The sequence below is a fragment of the Miscanthus floridulus genome, chromosome 8, assembly GCF_019320115.1.
Source record: "Miscanthus floridulus cultivar M001 chromosome 8, ASM1932011v1, whole genome shotgun sequence".
Taxonomy (NCBI): domain Eukaryota; kingdom Viridiplantae; phylum Streptophyta; class Magnoliopsida; order Poales; family Poaceae; genus Miscanthus; species Miscanthus floridulus.
In genome coordinates, this window is record NC_089587.1 from 198,617,433 (window position 1) to 198,626,917 (window position 9,485).

A 9,485-nucleotide genomic window follows, 5' to 3' on the forward strand; every position below is an offset into this window, starting at 1 on the left:
ATTTCCACAAAACATTCCAATTTTCAGTAGCCGTCGCCAGCTTCCCGGACAAGCCTTCAATAGTTTTTTGGGCCTGCACAAGATCTCTGTCAGCTCCGCGCCTAATCAGCCTAGCAAGGGCGAGTTCTTCCTCAGCATGAGTAATTACCTCCTCAGCTTTATTATGACTAGAACGGACAAGGGCCTTCATTTCATCGATACTCTCCGAGAGCTTCTGCTTCTCGACTCGGAGAGCTGGACAAGACACCCAAGAACAAGTCAGCGGAAAAAGAAGTCAAAATACAAAAAGAAACAGGCCGAACCCGTGGCACCTTTGCATTCATTCTTCGCAGACTCCACCGCAGCATCTCTCTGCTTCTCCGTCTCCACGACCCGGGCGTGAAGGGTCTTCTCCTCCTTTTGGTACATTTGACGCTCCGTCTCCAACTCAGCCCGGAGGAGGTCAAGATCGGCTTTCAGAGCGTCCACCTCCGAAGACAACTTCCTCTCATTTTCAGATGAGAAAAAGAAGCTAGAATGATCACGAGAGAAAGACTGAGCAAAAAGAAACAAGGCGTAAGAATAGAAGAAAAACAAGCATGCAAAAGAGGAGTAGCAATAAAACCTACCTGGAGCTTTTCACCAAAAGAAGTCGCGAGGGTCGACAAGCTCCCCCAGGCTGCGGTCAGCTCTGATAACCGATGAGTGGCATCTAACTGTTGCACCACGTCACCGGAAAAAGAGGGGCCGTCGGAAGCAAGAGAAGGGGAAGGAGAAGCCGGCTGGGGCGAAGAAGGAATGACCAAAGCAACCTCCAGGGAAGCCGGAGCCAAACCCTCAGAAGGACCCGGCGCGACGGCCACAGTCACCTCCAGAGCGGCCAAGTCCGCAACTCCGCCAGGAAGCTCTGAAGCCCCCGCGGCGACTTCATCAACAGAATGTTGTGAGTCCCGAGGCTCAGAACTCGTTGGCGCGGCGGGAGGCAGAGAAGAAGTCGATGAAGAGATGAGAGAAGACGAAACACTGAAAAAATGATAAAAGGAAGCACCATTAAGAACCAGAGGAAGGAAGATAAAAGCCAAAAAGATAAAGCTAGAATCTACTCACCCAACCACTTTCTTCTTCGCGAAGCCAAGGGAAGGCCTCACAGGAGGAACCACGACAGCGAAGACATCCCCGCCACCCGGCGACGGGCGCGGGATAGCCGACAACGGAGCCGCGGAAGAAGCCGGGGCTGGAGCCATGGAAGAACCCCGCACCGGAGGAGCAGTAGAGCTCGGGGCAGAGGCAACCAAAGAACTCGACACCGGAGCTTCAGGAGAAGTCGGCGCGGGAGTCTCGGAAGAACTCGCACCTGACCTCCGATTACTTCAAAAGTTCAAAACTAAAAGTCAAGACGAAGAAGAGAAATTCAATACAACAAGAATATGAAAAACAACTCACCGCCGCATGACGGCAGGAGGAATGACGCTCACTCCTTTCAGCATCTTCTGGAGACGCTTGAGTACCTCCTCACCGGTCAGCTCAAGAGCTGGGACCATGCGTGAAGGATCCTCGGCCCCAGAATACTCAAAGCCGAGATGCTCCCGCTCCTTCAAAGGCTGAACCCGGCGACAAAGAAAGCTTGAAACAATACCAAAGCCGGTCAAACCCTGCTGTTTCAGCATGCTAATCCTATCAAGGAGTGGCTGGATCGCTTGAATCTCAGTAGGTGACTCAAGCTTCTTGTCCCATTGGTCATTCACCACAGGACCAGATCCGGAGTGGACGACAAGGGAAGGGATCAAATTGGTAGCGTAGAACCACTCGGCACGCCAATCTTTGACAGAATCGACCAGGTCATAATCAAAAAACTTAATTTTGAGACCCTGGCGAAACTGAATCCCGCAACCGCCGAGGGCGCTGGTTTCTTCACGGCAGGGTTGAGGTTTCAGACGAAAGAAAAAGTGAAAAAGAGATAGAGAAGGAGGGATCCCAAGGAAGGCTTCACAAAGGTGAACAAAAACAGAAAGATGGAGAACGGCATTGGGGGTTAGATGGTTCAGACTAACCCCGAAATAACCAAGAAACTGATGAAGGAAGGCGGAAGCAGGAAGACAAAGTCCAGCGCGGACAAAGGAAACAAAAAGGACAATCTCACCAGGACCCGGAGCCGGAACCCGATGCTCGCCCGGAACTCTCCATTCAGCGATGACTTTACTTTGGATCAAGCCATCGCTAACGAGCTCGCGCAGCTGGTCTTCGCTTGTTGTTGGAGCCGGCCAAACCTTCTGAGCTGCCCTCATGGCCACAAACTCCTGGTTTTCAATCAAAGAGAGGGATGACTCCTCGTCCACGAAGGTCGCCTGAGACTTGCTTGCGGTTTTCTTCTTTCCCATGAACTGGCGGAAGCAAAAAAGACACTAAGGAAGATGAAGCTAGGATGATGGTGCTTGGGTGATGGCGACAATGACGGCGGCGGATTTCTGAGAGCTAGGGTTTAAAGGCAAGAGCTGGACAGCAAAGGAAAGGAAGATAAAAGGTCTTTAAATAGATTCTTCAGTGATACAAACGGCCCACAAGGCCCGTTAAAACACAATGTGGGAATGCAACGGTCCATTTACCGACGCAGCTAAAACGATGGAGGGCACGAATCCACACAACGGTACAAACCAACGGGCAGATTTTAGACTTATCCGTCCAACGCCACGGTAGGGTTATCAGATTGATACAAGAACAACCCGTCAAGCCAAGAAGAAAGAAAGAAGAAAGAGAGGGTTACCTCACGAGGAACAAAAGAACCCGGTTACGTAAGAAAGAACTCGGTAGTCTCACGAACGACAGGGATCACAACAGAAAAGTCAAAGACAACTCAGAAGACAAGATTCGTTACATTACAAGCGACTTCAAAAATAGAAGATTACAAATCTTACAAGACCCAACGAACTTGGCACCACGAAAAGCAAAGTAGCAAAGAGGAACATGGACACGACTAGGCCCTAGAACGACTACGTGTCCCAAATTGCTACTCAGAAGGACAGACCGCCATCAGATACACTGTTTTCTTCAAAGGACGGACGCAGTGCATCCAAAGCGGAAATCGGCAGCACGGCAGGGCAACATGGAGCAGAGAAGTCCGGCGGGCATCTGTCTACCTAAGACCAATGTGATGCTGGATATGGTGTTGATCTGCACCGGACAGTCTCAAGACAGGCGACGAGGATCAACCCAGAACTACCGGATGAAGGAACGAAGCCCACATCACAAGACTTCCTCCAACTACCACCACGTACATCCTGGCACAATGCTGTCGCGGGATTAGCCTACCTCTAATCCCTATCACAAGATTTCCTCCAGCTACGACAAGACACACAGGAACTACAAAATATGCCCGGGGGCTGCTCTACTTCACAAACTACCATGTTCATGACCACCAAGGTTTCAACAGAATGTCCAATGGATGAAAACAAGCACTCCGGGACAGTATTTATAGACCAAAGGATCAGCGTACATGGACTAGGAGTACCAACGAAATAAGCCTAACAAAGGACACAGTGAAAAGACAGGACTCAATAATAGACGACTCAGACGAGAGGAAGCAGTACTCGAAGACGGGCATATTCGGAAGAATATACCAGCACAGTACAACCCGTGAACAAAAGGCATTTACACTCAACCACCACCATACAACTGCATCTGACAATAGCAGACCATCAAAGAATACGCCAAGACCTCGCATCCAAGTTCTTCCTGAACAAAACAACATGGATATACGCTCGGAGGCTCGGCCAGCACCATAGCTTAATCAACACTAAGCTAGGGAACCCGGTTTTCATTTCAACTACTCCCGGAGGCTCGGAACCAAAGATAAAGGACCAATAATACAAGAAACTCAAGACTACAACGACAATGATACATCAAGACTCTTCATCCGACTTCTTTTCTAAAGAGAAGAACTCGAAGAAAGCGCGGAGCTACGGGATAGACCCAAAAGCACGACACTCACTGACACTCAGTGAGTGCAATTTCACCCAAAAGGAACCTGGACATAAGCTCGGAGGCTGCATACCGCGAAACTACTCGGATGATGGTTTAATCCAAGATTAAAAGGCCGCCTCGGAAAGATGCCGCGAAACTACTCGGACAGTGGCATAATCCAAGTCTTGGGGACTACTTCAGAACACAAATTTTCAAACAAAGGATCAAGACCCTCCAACTTTTTGTTCCAAATAGCAAGAGGCTCGGAGGCTACACTCAGTGAGTGCACTTTTTTCTTCGAAAAAGCGCACGTCACCAAAAGACTTCCTCAACGTAGACCATTTCAAGACATTATGACAAAAAGAACCTGGAACGAGCCATATTTGAGTTCTTTTTGATAAAACTTCAACGAACAATCAGAACAACTTCAAGACAAGATCCTCCAGCTCCTTGTTCCAAATAGCAAGAGGCTCGGGGGCTACAACTAGATGGATGTATTTTTTCTTCAGAAAAGCACTCGCCACTCAAAGATCCTAAGAAGCGCTACAAGGTTTCACTCCAGAAAGCACTCGGATGACATCTTGTTCCTACTCAACAAGACTTGAAGGGGCAGAGCGAGACTTTCAGAGCTCAACCATGAAGTGCTCGGGGGCTTGTCGATACAGGACCCACAGGATACCCCGCAAGGGAAAGAGAAGATCTAGTTCGACTAGGATTCTTCCCATGTAAATCTTAGTAGTAGAACTATTAAGTAATTCTACCAGGAAATCTCATTGTAAACCGACTAGGACTCTGGCTTCCTGACTATATAAAGGAGGGCAGGGCTCCTGTCGAGGAAGACACTTGATAATCAATCCAACGCAAAGGTCTAAGGCCGACTGGACGTAAGGTTATTACTTGATCTATGATCGAGGGCCTGAACCAGGATAAATTGGCTGTCTCTTGCGTTAACCATCGAGTTCAGCATACGCCGAAGCCCGAACATACTGCCCCGGGTACCCCCGTGGCAGGCTTTTGGTGGTGAAACATCGACAAACCCTAAGTGCTAACTTAGTTTATCAAAGTGATCATGAGATAGGTAGCACTATTCCAAGTGATGAAGCAATGATGAAGATCATGACAATGGTGATGGCATGGTTATGATCGAAGGCTTGAACTTGAAAAATAAGAAAGAGAAAAACAAAAGGCTCAAGGCAAAGGTAAAAAATATAGGAGCCATTTTGTTTTAGTGATCAAGACACTTAGTGAGTGTGATCACATTTAGGATAGATAGCCATACTATTAAGAGGAGTGAAACTCGTATCGAAATGCGGTTATCAAAGTGCCACTAGATGCTCTAATTCATTGCATATGCATTTAAGATCTAGTGGAGAACTAACACCCTTGAAAATATTTGTGAAAATATGCTAACACATGTGCACAAGGTGATACACTTGGTGGTTGGCACATTCGAGCAAGGGTGAAGGAGATCGAGATGATAGAGAGTCAGTCTTGCTGTTTTACAACTGACTGGACGCTAGTCTTAGGGGGACCGGCGCGTCCGGTCAAGCGTGGCAGCAATAACCTGGCATCGGTCATGCGACCGGACGCTGGGCCTCTAACTGACTAGACGCTGGAAGGATGCATCTGGTCAGAGCTGACATAGCTACACAGATGTCAGGGTAACTGACCGGATGCTGGTTGTGTCCGGTCAAGGTCGACCGGACGTGTCCGGTCAAGTTTTGCCGTCTTTGGGATCTTACTAGAAATGATTGGACTCTAGGTGTTCGGCGTCCGGTCACTTATGACAGAGCGTCCGATCATGTCATGACCGTTGAGATCAGACGACTCCTGTTGAACACAGGATGACACGTGGCTACCATCGGGCGACCGGACGCTGAGCCCTACATCCGGTCAGTAGGACCGGAGCGTCCGGTCACCCTGATCAGTGCCCAGTAAAGGGGTACAATGGCTCTATTTCATGGGGGCTTCTATTTAAGCCCCATGGCCGGCTCTAGCTCACGCTCTTGCACATTTTTCATTGACATAGCAACCTTGTGAGCTTAGCCAAAGCACTCCCACTCATCTCCATCATTGATCCATCATCTTTGTGAGATTGAGAGAGAATCTAAGCGCATTGCTTGAGTGATTGCATCTAGAGGCACTTGGTATTCGTGTTGCGCTGCAGATTTCACTTGTTACTCTTGGTGGTTGCCAGCACCTAGACGGCTTGGTGCAGCGGTGGAGGATCAACACGAGTTGGTGATTGTTCGTGGCCGCCTTCAGTGATTGTGAGGGGAGTTGTACCTTCCCCGACGGAGTGCCGAAAGGTAACTCTAGTGAATTGCTCGTGTCATTGAGTCACCTCACTTGTGAGTAGGTTCTTGTGGTGTCAAATTGTGTGGACGAGGTTTGTGAAACACCTCTTAGCCACCGAACCACCAAGTGTTGGTCGACACAATGGGGACGTAGCATGTTGGCAAGCATGTGAACCTCAGGAGAAAATCGGTTGTCTCTTATCATTTGCATTCTCCCGGTGATTGGTGTAATCTTCATCTTGTGATTGGTTCATTCCTCTACACGGCGGTATAATCACCCTACTCACTCATTTATATTCTTGCAAACTAGTTGTGACAAGCTCTTTAGTGTAATTAGAATTGAGAGCTTGCTTTGTTGTTTTAAGTTTATCTAGTGGAGCTCTTTAGAGTAGCAAGATTGAGAGCTCTTAGTGAGTAGTAGCTTTGCAAGTTGTGTGCCTAGTAATCATTGCAACTAGAATTATTAGATAGGTGGCTTGCAACCCTTATAGAGCTAGAGCAAGTTTGCATTTCGCTATTTGTCATACTAATCAAATTGCTCTAGTTGATTTGTAGATTTTTAAATAGGCTATTCACCCCCCCCTCTAGCCATATTAGGACTTTTCAAGTGGTATCAGAGCCGTGGTCACCGTTTGATTGAAGGCTTAACAACCTCCGTGTCAAATTATGGCTCAAGTTGTGTTCAACCACGTGGGGGGCAAACCACCATTCGTCGATGGCACATCCTACGGTTATTGGAAGAGAGAGATGAGAATGTATCTTGGTTCAATAAATGATCAAGTATGGGATGTGACCAAGAATGACTATGCTATCATTGATCCCGATGATCCCACCAACCAAGACAAGATCAACAAGCAATGTAACACAATGGCTCTCAACACCATATACAATGCTATTGATTCCAAGGTGTTTGAGCAAATCAAAGATTGTGAAAGAGCAAATGGGGTGTGGAGGAGATTAGAGGAAACATATGAGGGCACACTGGCGATGAAGAGTGCCAAGTTGTACATCCTCAAGGACAAGTTGACAAGTTTCAAGATCAAGGATGATGAGAGCATTCTAGAAATGTTCCATCTATTGCAAGTCATTGTCAACGACTTGAAGGTATTGGGAGAGAAGATCAAGGATGATGATGTCTCTCATCGATTCTTGATGTGCTTACCTCCAAGATTTGAGATGTTGAGATTGCTCATCATAAGAGTAGGATTGAAGGACATTACCCCCAACCAAGTACTAGGTGATGTCATGACACAAGGAGCATACCATGTGGAAAGAGAGGGGGATGACAAGGAGGACAAGAAGGAAGAAGAGGACAAGAAGAAGAAGAAGAAGAGTGTAGCATTTAAGGCTTGAAAGGTCCTAATGGCTAGAGGGGGTGAATAGCCTAATAAAATTTCTACAACAACACTTAATAAAATAGTTAGACAATTATGAGGCGAAGTAAGTGTTGCGCTAGCCTACTCAAAATGCAAGCCACCTACCACAATTCTAGTTTAGATAGTGTCGATTCACACAATAACTATGACACTACCTTATGTTAGTGTGCTCTCAAAGGCTAACTAAAGAGCCACACCAACCAAGCAAGCAAGCTCTCACAACTAGCTACACTAAAGAGCTTGTCAACTAGTTTGTGGTAAAGTAAAGAGAGTGATCAAGAAGATTATACCGCCGTGTAGATGAAGAAACCAATCAATCACAAGGATGAATAACAATGAAGACCAATCACCTCGGAATCAATGATGAACACAATGATTTTTTACCAAGGTTCACTTGCTTGCCGGCAAGCTAGTCCTTGTTGTGGCGATTCACTCACTTGGAGGTTCACACGCTAATTGGCTTCACACGCCAAACCCTCAATAGGGTGCCGCACAACCAACACAAGATGAGGATCACACAAGCCACGAGCAATCCACTAGAGTACCTTTTGGCGCTCCGCCGGGAAAAGGTCAAGAACCCCTCACAATCACCACGATCGGAGTCGGAGACAATCACCACCCTCCGCTCAACGATCCTTGCTGCTCCAAGCCGTCTAGGTGGCGGCAACCACCAAGAGTAACAAGTGAAATCCACAGCGAAACACGAACACCAAGTGCCTCTAGATGCTAACACTCAAGCAATGCACTTGGATTCTCTCCCAATCTCACAAAGATGATGAATCAATGATGTAGATGAGTGGGAGGGCTTTGGCTAAGCTCACAAGGTTGCTATGTCAGTGTAAATGGCCAAGAGAGTGAGCTTGAACCAGCCATGGGGCTTAAATAGAAGCCCCCACGAAATAGAGCCGTTGTACCCCTTCACTGGGCATTGATCGGGGTGATCGGACGCTCTGGTCCAACTGACCGGACGCTGCTCCTCAGCGTCCGGTCGCCCGATGGCGGGCACGTGTCATCTGTGTTCAACAGTGTTCGTCATATTCCAACGGTCAAAATGTTGACCGGACGCTCCGACAGAGTTGACCGAACGCTGGACCCTCAGCGTCCGGTCGTTTCCAGTAAGGGTCCAAATCCGATTTTTCCCGACCGGACGCGTCCGGTCATGCTTGACCGGACACAGACAGCGTCCGGTCACACAACGTCTCCTCTGTACGCTTACGTCAGCACTGACCGGACGTACCCTACTAGTGTCCGGTCGCTGAGCGACCCAGCGTCCGGTCATGAGACCGAAATGCACGTCCTCTGCTGCCACTGACCGGATGCTCCGGTCCAACCGGGGCCAGCGTCCGGTCACTTACAGTGACCTCCGTCTTTTCTATCTAGGGTGCCGGTGGAGTTTCTTACCCTTGCACCTAAACTTCACCACCCTTGATCAAATATGCCAACCACCAAGTGTATCACCTTGTGCACATGTGTTAGCATATTTTCACAAACATTTTCAAGGGTGTTAGCATTCCACTAGATCCTAAATGCATATGCAATGAGTTAGAGCATCTAGTGGCACTTTGATAACCGCATTCCGATATGAGTTTCACCCCTCTTAATAGTACGGCTATCAAACCTAAATGTGATCACACTCTCTAAGTGTCTTGATCACCAAAACAAAATAGCTCCTACAAATTATACCTTTGCCTTGACCTTTTTGTTTTTCTCTTTCTCCTTTCCAAGTCTAAGCACTTGATCATCACCATGGCATCACCATCATCATGTTATGATCTTCATTTGCTTCATCACTTGGAGTGTGCTACCTATATCATGATCACTTGATAAACTAGGTTAGCACTTAGAGTTTCATCAATTCACCAAAACCAAACTAGAG